Below are 16,292 nucleotides of genomic sequence, written 5' to 3'. Positions count from 1 at the left end.
AAACAAATCTCTGAATATCTAATAAACATTTAATTTCACAAACCTTGCAGATTTAATGGAATCCAGCTGTGATATCTTGTGAAGTGTGCATTTGTAGCCTGCAGAAACGTGTTACTGCGAGTGATGGTCGGTCTGTGCGAAGTGAGTGAATGCAAACAGAAGATCAGCTTCACAGGAGACGCGATCAAAAAACTTTAAATCCTTCATTTTAAAATATGCTGTGCTATATCCAGTTGCCCACTGTGTCATATTCATATCGTTTTCACTGTGTGCTGTATGTAATATTAGCGTTAGGCTACCTTGTCTTTATTTGAAAAAATATGATTAAAGAGACACATCAAAACATTTCACCAGGTTCTTTTGCTTTTGCTGCAGAGACCTTTTCAGGGTTTTTCCTGGGTCACAAATGGTCTTCGGTGGTGACCGACAGACACTGTCATCCTTTCCTCCCCTTTTTTCAAAAAAAGCTGTGATTTTACCACTGGATTTCATAGCTTTGTAAGATAAAATCCTTTGCTAGACCTGATAATTATTTTGGTATATAATCATATCAATATTAAAAAGTAGCATTCAAAAGTTTATTTTAACTAATAGTCTAATTTTCTACCATATACAATTAAATAAAATTATAAGTAGTGCTGCACGATTAATAGTATCGCAATCGCGATATCAAGCCTACGCGATTATATGACGCAAAATGCTGCGATTTTATATTAAATAAACAAATTAGCACTGTTAACGCAATTAACGCAGCATCTGTTATTTTTGGCATCCTTCGGCTAGTGTTACATGATCCCGCTCTTATTCATGCAAATGCTTTTAAACCATTCATGCGCGATAAGACAAAAAAGAACGCACTGTCAGTGAATGTCCTCCTGACACACACACACACACACACACACACACAACCCACAGATAGACGCGCGCCAGTATCAAGTTCTCTTTCGCGGTAGAACGAACAACACACACATGTATGCCAAAATGAACGCGCTGTGAATGTCCTGACTGTGACACACAGAAAGACTCGCGCTAATATCGTGCGTGCGCACAAAACAGCATGCCAGAATACAGTTCTCTTTCGAGCTTGAACGAACAATAACACACAATTATGCCAAAATGTCTTTTTGTAGAGTATCTTCATAACATAAGAGTAGTCTTATGATGAACGTGAAGAGTTGTGACTCGTGAAAGAGACGCGTGTGAGATCCGCGTCTCTAACAGCAGCGGCTGGTCTTAAAGGGACAGTACACAGTAGCCACTAATTATATCTGTCGCTACAGTTAATCAAAGAACTAAGGGAACAGAGAAAAACACTCACTGCTCTTGATAAAGTACTTTTTTCTTTAGGCAGATTATCACTAATCTGTGTGTGCATTTATTTTCTTTGAGAACCAAGCAAGTTGACTCATGAAACCATTTGTTTATTATATCGCATATCGCAATCACAATATTGACCTCAATTATCGCAATATGACATTTTCCCCAAATCGTGCAGCCCTAATTATAAGCTAGCTAACAACAACTTGCTTTGCACTTTTTTTTTCTGATTTCACCTCAGGAGAATTTTTCTACACATTGTCATATAAATAACCTGAAAATACTGTAGTTTAAGGCTAAATCTTGCTAACCACTCTTACTTTAATACTATTAGTAAATGTTGAAATTAACAAAGAATAATAAATGCTGTAGAATTGCAGTTTATTAATAGTAAATTTTAACTAATGTAGTTAACTAGAGTTTAATAAAAAGAACCTTATTGTAAAGTGTTACCGATTTGTTATACATCGATTCAGACGTCTCTTGAGTTCAGTGTTGGACAGATCAGTTGTTTTAACCATTCATTAAAGTGAATCGGTTCAAATGAGTCATTAGTTTGCGAATCGGACGTGTCATTAGCGGACGTGTACGCGACGTGTTGTGTGATTATCCTGGCAGTTAGGACATAGCACAAGATTTGTGAACACAGAAAACATTTCATCACTGAATAGGTTTTGTTCGTTTATTGAAAGTGTGGTTTATGTCAGCTGAATGTGCAGAATGCTTTTCAGAGAAGATTTTTTAGCACAATTCACACCCTGTGGTAATTCAGGGGGAAAAAATCTCAGAATGCTCCAAGTGAACTCAACTTCGGTCTTCCGACCTTTTACCATTGAGTCAAATGATTTTGATTAATATGTGTGAGGGAGAGAGAGCAAGACAGCGCTTAGTTTGAAGACGGCGCGTGTGCGACCGGGGCTCTCTCTCTGCTAGTTCTCTCACTTAAACATGCACCCGGTCACAAGTGCAGCAGTCATCTACATTACTCACCGATCAAATAAGGCTTTGGCGGACTCAAATTTGCTTTGGTGGCCGCCAGAAAACGTTCAATGCAGGAAAAACCCTGCTTTTATGCCCTATAAATGTGTAGTATTTATGATAATCCACGCAGTTTTCAGTGGATGATACTGTTTAATAATAATGAAACCTGGATAAATGAGATGGTAAAGAGCGGGATGCGATTGATTATTAAAAAGAAATATTAAAAGCACAATGAGCCACGAAACAGAACTGAATCTGCTACTGACAGGATGCTTTGTGCGCACGCTCTGAGCGGAACACGGACAGGCATAGTGAGTATTCACGTCAACACATTCGACATGACGTAAAACAGTGGCTCTTTTGGAAAAATGCATTAACCTAATTTGAAAAATAGGCTCTTTGGTCAAAAAATAGAGCAAAGATACAAATTAAATAAACAGTGCTTTCAGGTTTTTCAGGTAGGTCTAACAGAAGTTTTCAGGTATAGAAATTGATTAAAGTAATCAAATGTAAAATAACACTGCATATAAGCTTCACTGAATAAATTAAAGGTAGGTGGATCGGCCCCATAGTCGAAAATCTCAAATGAATGTAAACAGTTGAGATCAACAATGCATGTGTACAGTAGCCTACATTTTACAATAAAAACGATCCAAGATTATTTTACATTTAATTACTTTATTCAGTGTCTGTAGTATTTCTTACATGAATAGCCCTACTACTGTTAGACCTACATAAAAAAACTTAAAGCAATTTATTTAATTTGTATCTTTATTCCATTTTTTTTTTTTTTTTCTATCATTAGTCATTTATTTGTTCTTATTTTATTACTGACTGTTTACTTGTCTTTTTAAAAATTAAATTCAAAGTTTGAAATCAAGCTATCTTGTTCTACTGCAACAAAATTACCCCATTGTAAAAACATAATACATTGAGTTAGCAAACAGTTAGGTGAGATAGTTATCTATATATGAATAAAATCCTAAATTAAAATATGTCGTCATATAAATTGATCTCTTCTGAAGAAATGATTGATTGCCTAGACTTTCAATGGATGGACAAAAAATGTGATAATATAAAAAATATATGACAGTAGCATATATATATATATATATATATATATATATATATATATATATATATATATATATATATATATATATATATATATATATATATATATATATATATATATATATATATATATATATGGTGGTTCTTCCCCGTGGTATCGAATATTGATACTTTTCAAGTTATCTTATCGAAGTTAAATTCCAGTATCGTGACAACACTAATGTAGGGTGCCACAAATTTTGTAACGTTTTCAAAGGGTGCTTTGACTTTTGACTTAAAAAAAAAAGAAAAAAAAAAAAAGTTGGGAAACACTGGGATAGATGATAGACGGGCAGCTGGACAGGTGGGCAGATGTATAGACAGACTAATTGACGGATAAACTGATAGATTTAAATTTGTATTTAGTTTAACCTATATATTTCATAGGCTTTTTTCATTTTCATCAAGTCATATTTATTTAATATTTTATATTTATAAACTTAAATATTTAAGTTTCTAAACATGTTTTAATCACCACCATCATAATCCCTTCCTCCATTATTTATGATCCGTTGTTCATGTGTGTCACATATTTAGAGAAACGCTTCTGAAAGTAACGAATCAACAGAATCAAAGCTATTCTTACGTCCCCGTCTGCCTCGTGGGATAATACCTTGGTTGGTAATTACAAAGATTAACCTCTCCATTCCGCTTTTGTGTCCTCCTCAAAATACCGCAAAATTGTTGGTCATGAAATAATTATTGGGTTTTAATACTTGGGATAATGATGGGACTAATAAATATATCCCACATTCGCAGGGTTGGCCTTTTGTTCTGCTCCAGATATGTGCTCTGGAATTCAACCACTTCATTGTAGCAAGGAACAATAGAGTTGGCAAATGTTACATGCAGGAAACAATCCACCATCCAAAATCTAGCTCTGGGTGAGCCTGATATTTAGGCATGGTATCAGGGAACATACTTTCCATCAGTCTTCTAGTCCGATGAATCAAAATACTTGGTTTGTCACGCAGGTTGGATCTTCATTGTATGATACCAACTGTTGAACATTGAGCACAAAGCATGATGGTCTGGGGCTCTTTTCCTGAACTTGGACAGTGGTAGTTATAATTTCTTGACGAAACTGTGCTTTTGAAAAACTGATGATTTTGGAAAGACTTTTAAACTAGGGTTGGGTACCGAAACCAGGCACCGATATGGAACCGGTACCCAAGTAACCGGCATGTAACCAGACCGAATCAAAACGCAGATTTCGGTGCCTCATTTCGGTGCCACTTAAATGCCTCAGCTGTCGGTTGAAATATTTGCCCTATGGTTCTCTGAACGAACGTAAGAAGCCTCACCACCGCATGTGATCGCTAGCAAACCCCTTTGATGCGTACGATCGTTCACACTGGTGTGATTAGAACGTTCAGATCATGTGATCATCAACTTCATATATTTATTGGCGTGAAGTTTCGTGCACAATGACAAAAAGGAGTGCAACATTCTCGAAAAACAATAAGAGTGGACTGCCATAACATCAATGAAAAACATCACTGCAGGCTTCAACATGGCTGTGTTTACGATTAGAAATGTCAAACAAATTTCACCTACGTTCGCTGCGGGCGTATCGTGACGAGCTGGACGCGCTCTGAGAAAATACCGTTAAAATCGATTCCCTATTTTCGTTTTCGAAACTTGCGTTGGTTGGTCCGATCGATTGTGCAATCGATTTTCGAACGAAAAGTGACAGCCCTAGTTATGAGATTGTTTTAAATCAGTTTTGAATATAGAAATAATAAATGATTTAAATAATTGAAAGGATATTTAAAAAAATTAACTAAAACCACCAGTAGGGGGTGGCATGTCACTGTCTTTGTCACTGAATCATTCATTCAATCGATTTGTTCAAACAGCTAATTCATTCAGGAACAAAGCAAGCGACTGTCTTTATGAATGGGTCATTGAATCCCATAGATTTGTTTGAAAACGCAGATTAATTGATAAACAAAATAAAAAAAAATTTAAATTATTTTTTTTTAAATCTATTTTCGCTGACGAAATAGAGCAAAAACCATACTGTTCCTAAATTGTAAGTCACTTAGCCTAATATTAAGTTCATGTTATATGTTGTTCACGTTATTCATGTTATAATCATTAAAAAGCTATCACTCGTCTCAGTTCATTGCGCTTCATCTCAGTTGGCCGCACTGTCGAGCCCTACATAGATGTTTTGTGTATCTTTTATTATATTTTTGCCTGTTTTTTTTTGCCATGAAAATAGCCATGGAAAATGGCATGGCATTAAAACAGATCAGTGTAAACAGTCTCCTGGCTCCAAAAAACTTTTTTGTCTGTGTATGTGTGTGCTTGCAAATAAGGCTGTAATGATTGACAACGCTAATAAACCACACAGAGCGTTTGTATCTGTACCATTGTGGATGTAAGTCAAAGTAATTGGGAGACATAGTTACTGAATAATAAGGGTTTAAGCAACATCTAGTGTCTTGTGTAGTTTTTCTGTCCTTGTTAGCATGCCTAATACTGTTGCATCAAGCTACGCATCCTTACCTGCACTCTATCACCGTCTGACCCGCTGCACAGCAAATAAACTCTCAGAATGAGCTCCTGCCAAGCTGTCAGTGGTGGCTGCATACAAACCATGTATCAAAACCATGTAACAAAGACATACAGTGAGGAAAATAAGTATTTGAACACCCTGCTATTTTGCAAGTTCTCCCACTTGGAAATCATGGAGGGGTCTGAAATTGTCATCGTAGGTGCATGTCCACTGTGAGAGACATAATCAAAAAAAATAATAATCCAGAAATCACAATATATGATTTAACTATTTATTTGTATGATACAGCTGCAAATAAGTATGAACACCTGTCTATCAGCTAGAATTCTGACACTCAAAGACCTGTTAGTCTGCCTTTAAAATGTCCACCTCCACTCCATTTATTATCCTAAATTAGATGCACCTGTTTGAGGTCGTTAGCTGCATAAAGACACCTGTCCACCCCATACAATCAGTAAGAATCCAACTACTAACATGGCCAAGACCAAAGAGCTGTCCAAAGACACTAGAGACAAAATTGTACACCTCCACAAGGCTGGAAAGGGCTACGGGGAAATTGCCAAGCAGCTTGGTGAAAAAAGGTCCACTGTTGGAGCAATCATTAGAAAATGGAAGAAGCTAAACATGACTGTCAATCTCCCTCGGACTGGGGCTCCATGCAAGATCTCACCTCGTGGGGTCTCAATGATCCTAAGAAAGGTGAGAAATCAGCCCAGAACTACACGGGAGGAGCTGGTCAATGACCTGAAAAGAGCTGGGACCACCGTTTCCAAGGTTACTGTTGGTAATACACTAAGACGTCATGGTTTGAAATCATGCATGGCACGGAAGGTTCCCCTGCTTAAACCAGCACATGTCAAGGCCCGTCTTAAGTTTGCCAATGACCATTTGGATGATCCAGAGGAGTCATGGGAGAAAGTCATGTGGTCAGATGAGACCAAAATAGAACTTTTTGGTCATAATTCCACTAAACATGTTTGGAGGAAGAAGAATGATGAGTACCATCCCAAGAACACCATCCCTACTGTGAAGCATGGGGGTGGTAGCATCATGCTTTGGGGGTGTTTTTCTGCACATGGGACAGGGCGACTGCACTGCATTAAGGAGAGGATGACCGGGGCCATGTATTGCGAGATTTTGGGGAACAACCTCCTTCCCTCAGTTAGAGCATTGAAGATGGGTCGAGGCTGGGTCTTCCAACATGACAATGACCCGAAGCACACAGCCAGGATAACCAAGGAGTGGCTCTGTAAGAAGCATATCAAGGTTCTGGCGTGGCCTAGCCAGTCTCCAGACCTAAACCCAATAGAGAATCTTTGAAGGGAGCTCAAACTCCGTGTTTCTCAGCGACAGCCCAGAAACCTGACTGATCTAGAGAAGATCTGTGTGGAGGAGTGGGCCAAAATCCCTCCTGCAGTGTGTGCAAACCTGGTGAAAAACTACAGGAAACGTTTGACCTCTGTAATTGCAAACAAAGGCTACTGTACCAAATATTAACATTGATTTTCTCAAGTGTTCAAATACTTATTTGCAGCTGTATCATACAAATAAATAGTTAAAAAATCATACATTGTGATTTCTGGATTTTTTTTTTAGATTATGTCTCTCACAGTGGACATGCACCTACGATGACAATTTCAGACCCCTCCATGATTTCTAAGTGGGAGAACTTGCAAAATAGCAGGGTGTTCAAATACTTATTTTCCTCACTGTAGCTGTTGAGTTAAATAAGTGTTCTTAAAGTACATTGTTTTCTTTCAGCTAAAGATACCAAGAATTAGAGGTTTAAAACAGACCTTAGAGTTAACATTGATGGGGATGTTGTTGCAGTACTACTGAAAGACTTTGTATGGTTGTTCCAGGAAGATTTGGAAAGAGTATTTTAAAGACATCCTTGGCTGAAGGTCAGATTTTCAATGTTTATTTTCCATCTATTTGAAGATCTGAAGGTGAACGTGTGACATTGGTCATAATTCGATTTGGAAAAAATGTGCTTCTAAAAAGATTGTGGCTATTGAAAAAGACCATTGTGCTTTGACCTTATCACACCATCCAGTGCATAACTGTGGGCAGCCTTTTACAGAGAACTTTGCAAAAAAATACGGCAATGTTTTGTCAAACACAGGTTGTTAGTTGAATATTTCCAAAAATAATGCAGTTTTTCACCCTGTTGCTTTTGTAGCAGTTGTACAATGTTGCTTTCTGTATACTGTGAGGAGAGTAAGGCAGACAGTCAATTAAAAGCTTTGTTCATTTCTAGGCACGACTCATCGACACCTTGACAGTGCCATTAAATGTCTATCAAAACAGGGCTCTTTGACTAAAAATACAAAAAGGAACTGTGAACAACTAAATCATGCAGTTTTTGTTACAGAGTTGACTGTAGCCTTTCTAGATGTTAATGTGATGCTTTAGGTGATGTTCAGCTAGGGGTGTGCGATTATGATTTTTGATCGTGGTCAATTAAAATGTCTCCACGATCTGCTTTTGAAAAAATATTGTAGTGTCGTGCTACAGTGTATTCTATCAGTTGCAGGTCTGGTGCCTCCATCTGAACATACTGTACAACGCGACATACATTCACATCACGTTAACGCAGAGGTAGAGTTACACTCACGGGACACTGCAATTCACGAAAGCTCCTTATTTGCATGTGCTTTAAAGCCTTGCCAGTTAAACATTTCATTAGCGTGCTGATGCGCTGTTCTAACATTCACGTTTCTGAGCGCATATACCCGAAGCACGCCCACACTAAAAGCCTGTCAAACAGTGCTTGATTACTGGACTAAATTATCTTTCGAATCTTATTGCGCTAATACTGTAAAATTACACACAATGTTTATATAAACACAGTTGGTTATCTCTAAAGTGAAAGTAATCAGTTGAGAGAAAATCAGATGCTTGCCTGTATTTTAGATACATGCAGGTCTTAAAGTGACAGCTGCCTAATAGTAAACATGATGCCGCTTGTCCTTAAAGGGATAGTTCACCCAAAAATGAAAATTGTCATTATTTACTCACTCTAATGTTGTTCCAAACCTGTATTTCTTTCTTTCTTGTGCTTAACACAAAATGTGGGTAACCAAACAGTCCCCATTGACTTCCATAGTAGGAAAAAAATACACCACGTTTTTCCTGCATAGAGAATTATGAGGCGGCTGCCTCCTTCAAATTTTGTGCCGCCTCCGGCTGTCGACAAAAATATCAACTACAGTCACATGCACCGATACCCCTTTTCCACCGAGATGGTTCTGTTGCAGGTTCCCGGCCTGTGTCCATTCTCTAAGCATTTGATAGTGATGATAATCACTAGATAATCCGCTGCTTGGACGGGCCAAGTTATAAAAAATGACACATTAAATTAACTGGGTGGGTCGCGGGTCAATGAGATATAAATCATTAATGTAAGACACGGAACTCTCATTTCACATTAAAACGCAACGAATCTGCGTTACTTAACTTTTTTTCAACAATGTATTTCTCTTCAGGGAAAAGCAATCAAGGAAAACATGCCTAGAGCACCTTCTAGTGGTCATTATATAAAACTCTACATAAGATTGCGTTATAACTTAACAGCTAATGTCTGCCTTTTTTTTGTTTTGCTTTTTTTGTTGCCCTGTAAGGCTTTTTTTTTTTTTTTAAATTAGGAAATTAGTTTGGCTGTAATGCTCAGTCACTTGCAAAATAGTAAAACCAACATTAAAAAAATAATTATTTTTGCCATATCGCCAACCCTTATGTTCAGCATTGATAAAAGTGTAGAGTGAAAAAAGAGAAAATTAAAAAAGAAAAACAATTAAGGCTTGAGGTAATGAATAGGGTTAGTTTTAAGATGCACAGTGTTTGTGTGTTATAGTCTGGATGTTTCCCCAGATTCATTAAAACACAGGGACAGGCACTCTGAGCTGATCTCTTTTCCAAGGACAGTGCTACCATTAGGCAGTCACAACATTCATCAGTCAAATTAGGAATGTTTTATTCAGCATAGAGAGAAAATGGAAATTCACAGACTACTCTAAAGGTTATGTAAATAGCCAACAGTGTGCTCTCAGCACTGACAGAAATGCCCACTCATTTATTAACTGGTTAATTAGTTATTTTTTCCTCTTTTGCTTTTAATGGTCTTACAGCTATGCAGCATAGGGGGTATCCCTGGAAGATCTCTTAAAGTAACAGGCAAAGAAGAAACCTTGTGTACCATTAAAAAAAACATATAAGGCCAAGGCATCGGGAGGCCGTACTGTGTTGTGAATACAACTAGGGTTGGGTATCGTTTTTACCGGTCGATACCGGTGCCAAATCGATACTTTTAAAACGGTAGCAGTGCCTAAATGGTGCCTGAACCGATACTTCAAAAAAAGAGAGCCTCAAAACGTTAGTGAATGTGCTCTATTCTTGCAGTAGACTTGCACAACGTTCTTAAATTAATAATTAGATGTACGCCAGTCTGTTATTGTATGGACATCGACTTTACATTTTCACACTAAACATGATGCAGAACAAAACAAACAGTGATTGGTTGCTTTACATGTCAGTCAGTCCTTGGCTGATATTTTTATTCTTAAATACATGTAAATGAATGTGTTTTGTCATTTAAGAAACCTTTATAATGATCATGATTCATGTTAGTTGATCTACAGTATAACGTTCAGAGAATTGAATCTGTCAGATTTAGGCCTACAGCACGTCAATCCATCCACTTCTCCCGTAATGCATTAAAGTAAGTGGCTGGTGAAGTGTAAGAAGAACAGTAAATTTTATAGTTACCTACACAATGTGTATCTAAACACTTCATCAATTTATAATTGAAAGGATTGTTATTGCCGCTTCCATAGACATCAGTGTGTATTTTACAAACTATAAATGTTGTTTTGCTAGTACTTATGTGTATTTAAATGTCTGAAACTTAAAATAAACCTTATCTGGTTGAAAACACTGAATAGTTGTGATGTATGACAGCGCTGAGAGCGTCTCTCTCTGGCTTAGCACCAGCCAACGCGCGAACGCAAATTTGAATTTAGAAGTTGATGATTACGTGATCTGAACGTTCTAATCACACCAGTGTGAACGATCGTGCGTATCAAATTACTTTTTCACAATACAGCACTTCATCAAGTTCCTTATTACTTTTATAAAACTGTTACCACACAATACAAGTATTAAAACCAAAAATGTATGTATTAATGTAACTTTTTTTTTTAGGTAAATTCATTAAGTGCTATCTTTCCGCTAAAAAAAGTTCCTGACAGTAAATGGCAAGAGAATGTTCTAGTGTAACATGCCTCATCGTGTGGAGCTCAAATAAAAACAGAGAATAGAAACTGTTCTCCTCCATTGTCTCATTTATTTTTTAACACTATATATCTGCTTATTTCTCTGCATGAAAACATCTGTTTTCCATCTTTTAGCTGAAAACAGACCGATTCTCGGCACAACATGAGTTTGCAAATTAACGGACATACAATATCATACCTGAAACAAATATTTCCTCCACACTTCGGAAACTGTGGGCTTCCACACAGACACACGCACACATCAACGCATCTCACATAAGAGAAGACTCTTTGACAGTGGTGAAATTAAAGGTGAAAGACGCAACATAATGCCAGCAGGGGTCACTCATAATTCATTACATAAATAATAAACAGTTCATATTTTTTAAATAAATAATACATGGTACTGTATTGATTGTTTATGTTGCTAAGGATGGTTGCTAAGTGTGTTGCAGTTATGCAGTGAAGCTACGTCTCATTTCGGAGGCTGCATCCTCCTGTGGTCGCATTTTTAGGCTTCATACATCATCAAGGATGTCTTATTTAATAACTGTTGTATCCATTACATTGTTACGGCACCAGGTACGCCACAATGACAAGTGACTGTTTAAAAAAAGGTTTTGTCATTGAATCATTCATTCAAAAACGGCAACAACAACAAAAAAACTGATTCATCCAGTAATGAAACAATTGAAGTATTTACAAGTGAGTCATTGAATCATTCATTCAGACCAATTTTTAAAAATATATTTTTTTTCCGATTAATTAAACATTTTAAATAGACTTCAGCAATTAACATTTGTCAGAACGTCCAGTAAATTACATGTTATCTTATTTAGTTATTTAGTTATTCAGCTCTACGTAATGCTGCAGCTTTCGTTTGCAGATTTTAGCCAAGGTATCAAATCAAGATGTTGTCTATTCTGGGCCAGTCTTTTATAAAGTAAACCAAAGGAAGAGCTCACCTAAAAGTGAAATTATTTGTAATTTTCACATATTGTGCATCCAACGTGCTGGACCAAGTTTGATATTAGTGACATTTAACATTGATTCTTGTGTCTCAGTATTGTCATCAAACTTGGCATGACTTAATTCAACTTCAACATATTTGTAAGCTTTGGTGGAGGGGAAGACTTTCAGTAAATTAGATTGCTGAATGTAGTCATAGTGGTTTAGAATGTGTTTGTGAATGATGACAGATTTTCTTTTGGTGAACTGTTCCTTTCAATTTATTGGATTACAAAATTCTAATCAGTATAATGTTTTCCATGCAAAAGTCTCATTTGCTAAATGTCTTTCTACTGTATAACTCTATTTAGTTATGCAGATGAGATGGTTGAATGGCTGTCATTTGGTACCTTCAGCAATAATGAGTTTCCCCAAGGTCTATATAAAAAGTCCACCTTCGATTATTCCCATAGAGTTGTACTCATCAAAACAAACCAAAGCATATGTTCCTCTGTGAGTATTGTTTCTCTCAGCATTTGTTTTGCTCTTGCTATTGTAGTCCCCAACCACAAATGCACAACATCCCACATCTCATCCCAACCTATAGTGATCCAGTGCATCAGTAGGAGCTGCCAGTGGTGATGAAGATGAATACAATAAGCTGTACACAGGTGTGAGTGATTGTCTACACAGATGTAACATAGCTTGGTACTCTGTAGAAAACGACCACTTCCAGAGAAGCCAGTCTGGCTGATGCAGGTTGACAGGACCTTGCGTCCTCATGTTATTTTTCTTGTAAACTGCAGCTCCACATATTTTAGATATCACATAGGCTAGTTGTTGAAAAACACTGTACTGTAGGTGTGTTGTTGATTTAAACCCCCCCCAAAACAATTCACATTAGAATGGTATAGCCTTGGACTGTATGTACGATGTGTTGAATATTCACAATATGAGGTTTGCTGGTGATTTATAAAGTCTTTTTAATAGGCTTTTTATTTATTTGTAATAGTTTTTTTTTCGTAATAGTTTTTTATTCATAGTATTTAAAAAATATCTACATTAAGTTTAAGTATGAGCACAATATGTTTTGACACCATATTTTTAATGGCGTCAGAGCAAATATGTAAAAACTGAGGTGCATATTGAATGTTGTCAAAAGAAATAAAACATATTGGGGTTTATTTATTTTATATATTAATGTAGGCTATTGCCCAGCCCTTTGCAACTCAGTTTCACATTTGTGTTCCTAAGCTATTTTAGGATAGTTTGTACTTTTTGTGTTGAGGAAAACCTTTTACATTTCCTCTATTCTGCAGTTTTAAAGTATTATTGTGGCCAGTGAATTGCAAAAAGTTTTAAATTTATTCACAACCTTACAAACATAAGAATTTTCCACTGAAGTATTTATTTTGAAAATAAATATATAATTCACATCACTGCATGGTTCAAGCATTAATTTAATTTGATCTTTTGTCTGTGCTTTACTTACATTACTATAGGTCTCTTGCCTCTAACCCATTTCTTACTCTTGAAAACACCCAATTAGCTTCCTTACTGTAAAATGCTACATAGGCGTTCAGTTCTCTAACAGTGACAGGAATTAATTGGAAGTGATTTTTAATGTGCTATAGCTGACAACGCACATTGCCTTCTCATCTACTCATCTGACCCCCTCCTCATTTTACTCGGGCGACTCTCTTTGCTCAAAACTTACAATTTCTCTTGGAAGTGTGATTGTACAAATCTGAGGCCATAGAAGTGCTTTCCTTGGCTTTATAGAACTATATAGTTCTTTTTAACATTTTTTACCTCATCCTGTGTGTTGAGGGGACATTTTAATCTTTTCTGAAATATCCAGACCCAAAATTGTCCAGACCATCATCAGCTCCCTCTATGAATCCTAAACACTCTGAAACACACATATTGTGTCAGATTGTCAGCTGCATAAGTTTTCCATTCACACATCTCTGTTAAGGTTTTTAGGCAAGTACTTTAATAGGATATCAGAAATGACGGTAAAGTCTTATGAAAAACAGCCATGTTTGGCTGCTTGTTCACACAAACAGCCTTAATGCACACACACAATCTTATTACAATGCGACTGCCTCGTCATTGTAGACACAACACCATCCTCTCTTCTGGAGTAAATGTCAGTGGAGTCTTGGGTTCTTAAGCTGTGGACACAGCAAGTGTTTTTCATCGCTGAGACTAGAGAAATGAAAAGCTCAGCGGTTGCCAGATTGGCAAGCTTTATTAGTACAGGCTGTGAGCTTTTACTGTGGGCTTGGTTGGGGAAGCAGTGTCATTCTATTCGCTTCTTAATTCTCTTGACCAGCGGGATGCAGAGAGGTCACTGCTGGACATAGGCAAGCAATCAAAACTGCATTTACTTGTCTAAAACCTGAAACGCATCAACACCAGAGGGTGTCCTTAAAACCAATTTGCTTTGGGAGGCAAAGGGTAAGCTCAGGCGACTGGCAATGTGAAGTGACCAGTGAAGAACATTCTAGAGTTCAGCAGGGCTTTTCGGCTGTGTTATTGAGACTTTGTGAGCTGATCTGTCTCTCCTGCCTTGCCTGTAACTCAGTTCCTCAGTTGACTGCCTACTGGATGTGGAAATGGCATCTTTACTTGCATGTGTTTTCTGGGTGTTAATTGTTAATTGATTATATTAATGGTCATATTTTCCAATTGCCACCCACCACGATTGAATACGTTTGTAAATAAAATCAATAATCCTTCATATTTTATTGGTATTTGTTGATATTGGATGTTTCATTGTGCATGCTCATTTTCTCTCTTTTTACATTTAGATATTCATCTCAAAATGTATATCCATTTATCATACTATAGTCAAGTCATTTATATAGCGCTTTTAACAATATCGATTGTTTCAAAGCAGCTTTACTGTGATAATAGGATTGTTAGGACCGTAACAGATTGTTTAGGCTTTACAACAGCTCTAGGATAAAGTTATTGTCCAGCTAAAGTTAGTTTTGATTGATTGATTGATTTCACTTCTGTTGCAAAGATCATTAGTTATTAACTTAGGGGCCGCTAACACAACACCATTCTAACAGGAAAACCCTTAATGCGCTCCGGCCGCCCATCCGCACAAATCAGTGCATGGTGTCTCGAGAACGCACTCCCTGAAATAGGTTCGAAGGTGCAAACGATTACCCGTTATCTCTACGCAAGCCTCAAAAACGCAAACCCGCTAATCATACTATACACTGTAAAAAAATATTTTTTCTTTTTTTTTTAGACAAAATGTTATAGAAAATTATCGGCCATTTATCGGTTGTTGACCACAACCGATTTAAGAGGATTATTGAAATCATTTTCTGTGTCTTCTCTCAGGCTTAGAGAGCACCTTCTTCACCTTCTTGCGTCTTTCAAGAGTGTGTGTGTGCTGAAACATCTTTCATTGCCCTCAGGATAGTCCATTTTATAATGTCTTTATGCAGCTAATCATATGTTACAGCTAATTATCTCTTGCCATTGACCTGCCTTTGAAAGGGTTGCAAGCGGGACATTTTCAGCACTCATAGAAGCCCTAGGACAGGTTGAAGGGGAGCTATCCACTCTGAAATTCTTCTTACCTTAAGTTAATTCCTGTCCTTGACTGATCCTCACTTATGAACTTCTCATTTATCATATTCGGGACAGCTTTCCTTTTGTGTTTCACAGAGAAATGGTCATTATTATCAGGGAGAGGCTGATGGTAAATGTCAGCCCTATTACAGATCCTCTGCCAATAACCCGCAAATTCCACTTCGCCATTTGTCGACGGTTGACCCCAACGGATTCCAGACAGGAATTAGGCGCTATCTGCTGTGAGCCTGCCATAAAAGTGATGGTGAGATTTCGCTATAATCTCTTAATTCCTGCAGATAGACACATCTGTGCCACGGCTGTATGTGACACAAGATTCATATTCTTTATTTTATCTCTTTTATTTATGGCTGTATTAAAGCACTTGACATTTACACACCTTTTAAGTGTAGCTCACACCTTACCTCTTAAATTATGGCTTAATCTAAATTTCTTGAAGTTCACAGATCTTGCACTGAGCTCTTAGAAAGGAGAGGAACCTGAGAGGGTGTATTGAGTTAAACAGATATGATTCTATA

The 16,292-nt window shown here is 37.1% G+C and overlaps 1 protein-coding gene across 3 annotated transcripts in view; it reads left to right on the top strand.

The window, feature by feature from the left end:
* The window catches only part of diaph3 (diaphanous-related formin 3), a 339,063-nt gene that overhangs the window by 46,749 nt on the left and 276,022 nt on the right, over window positions 1-16,292 (top strand). The gene's annotated exons all lie outside the window — the stretch shown is intronic.

The sequence above is a fragment of the Abramis brama genome, assembly GCF_963993115.1.
Source record: "Abramis brama genome assembly, chromosome: 23".
NCBI lineage: Eukaryota > Metazoa > Chordata > Actinopteri > Cypriniformes > Leuciscidae > Abramis > Abramis brama.
This window is presented reverse-complemented; position numbering and strand designations above follow the sequence as displayed.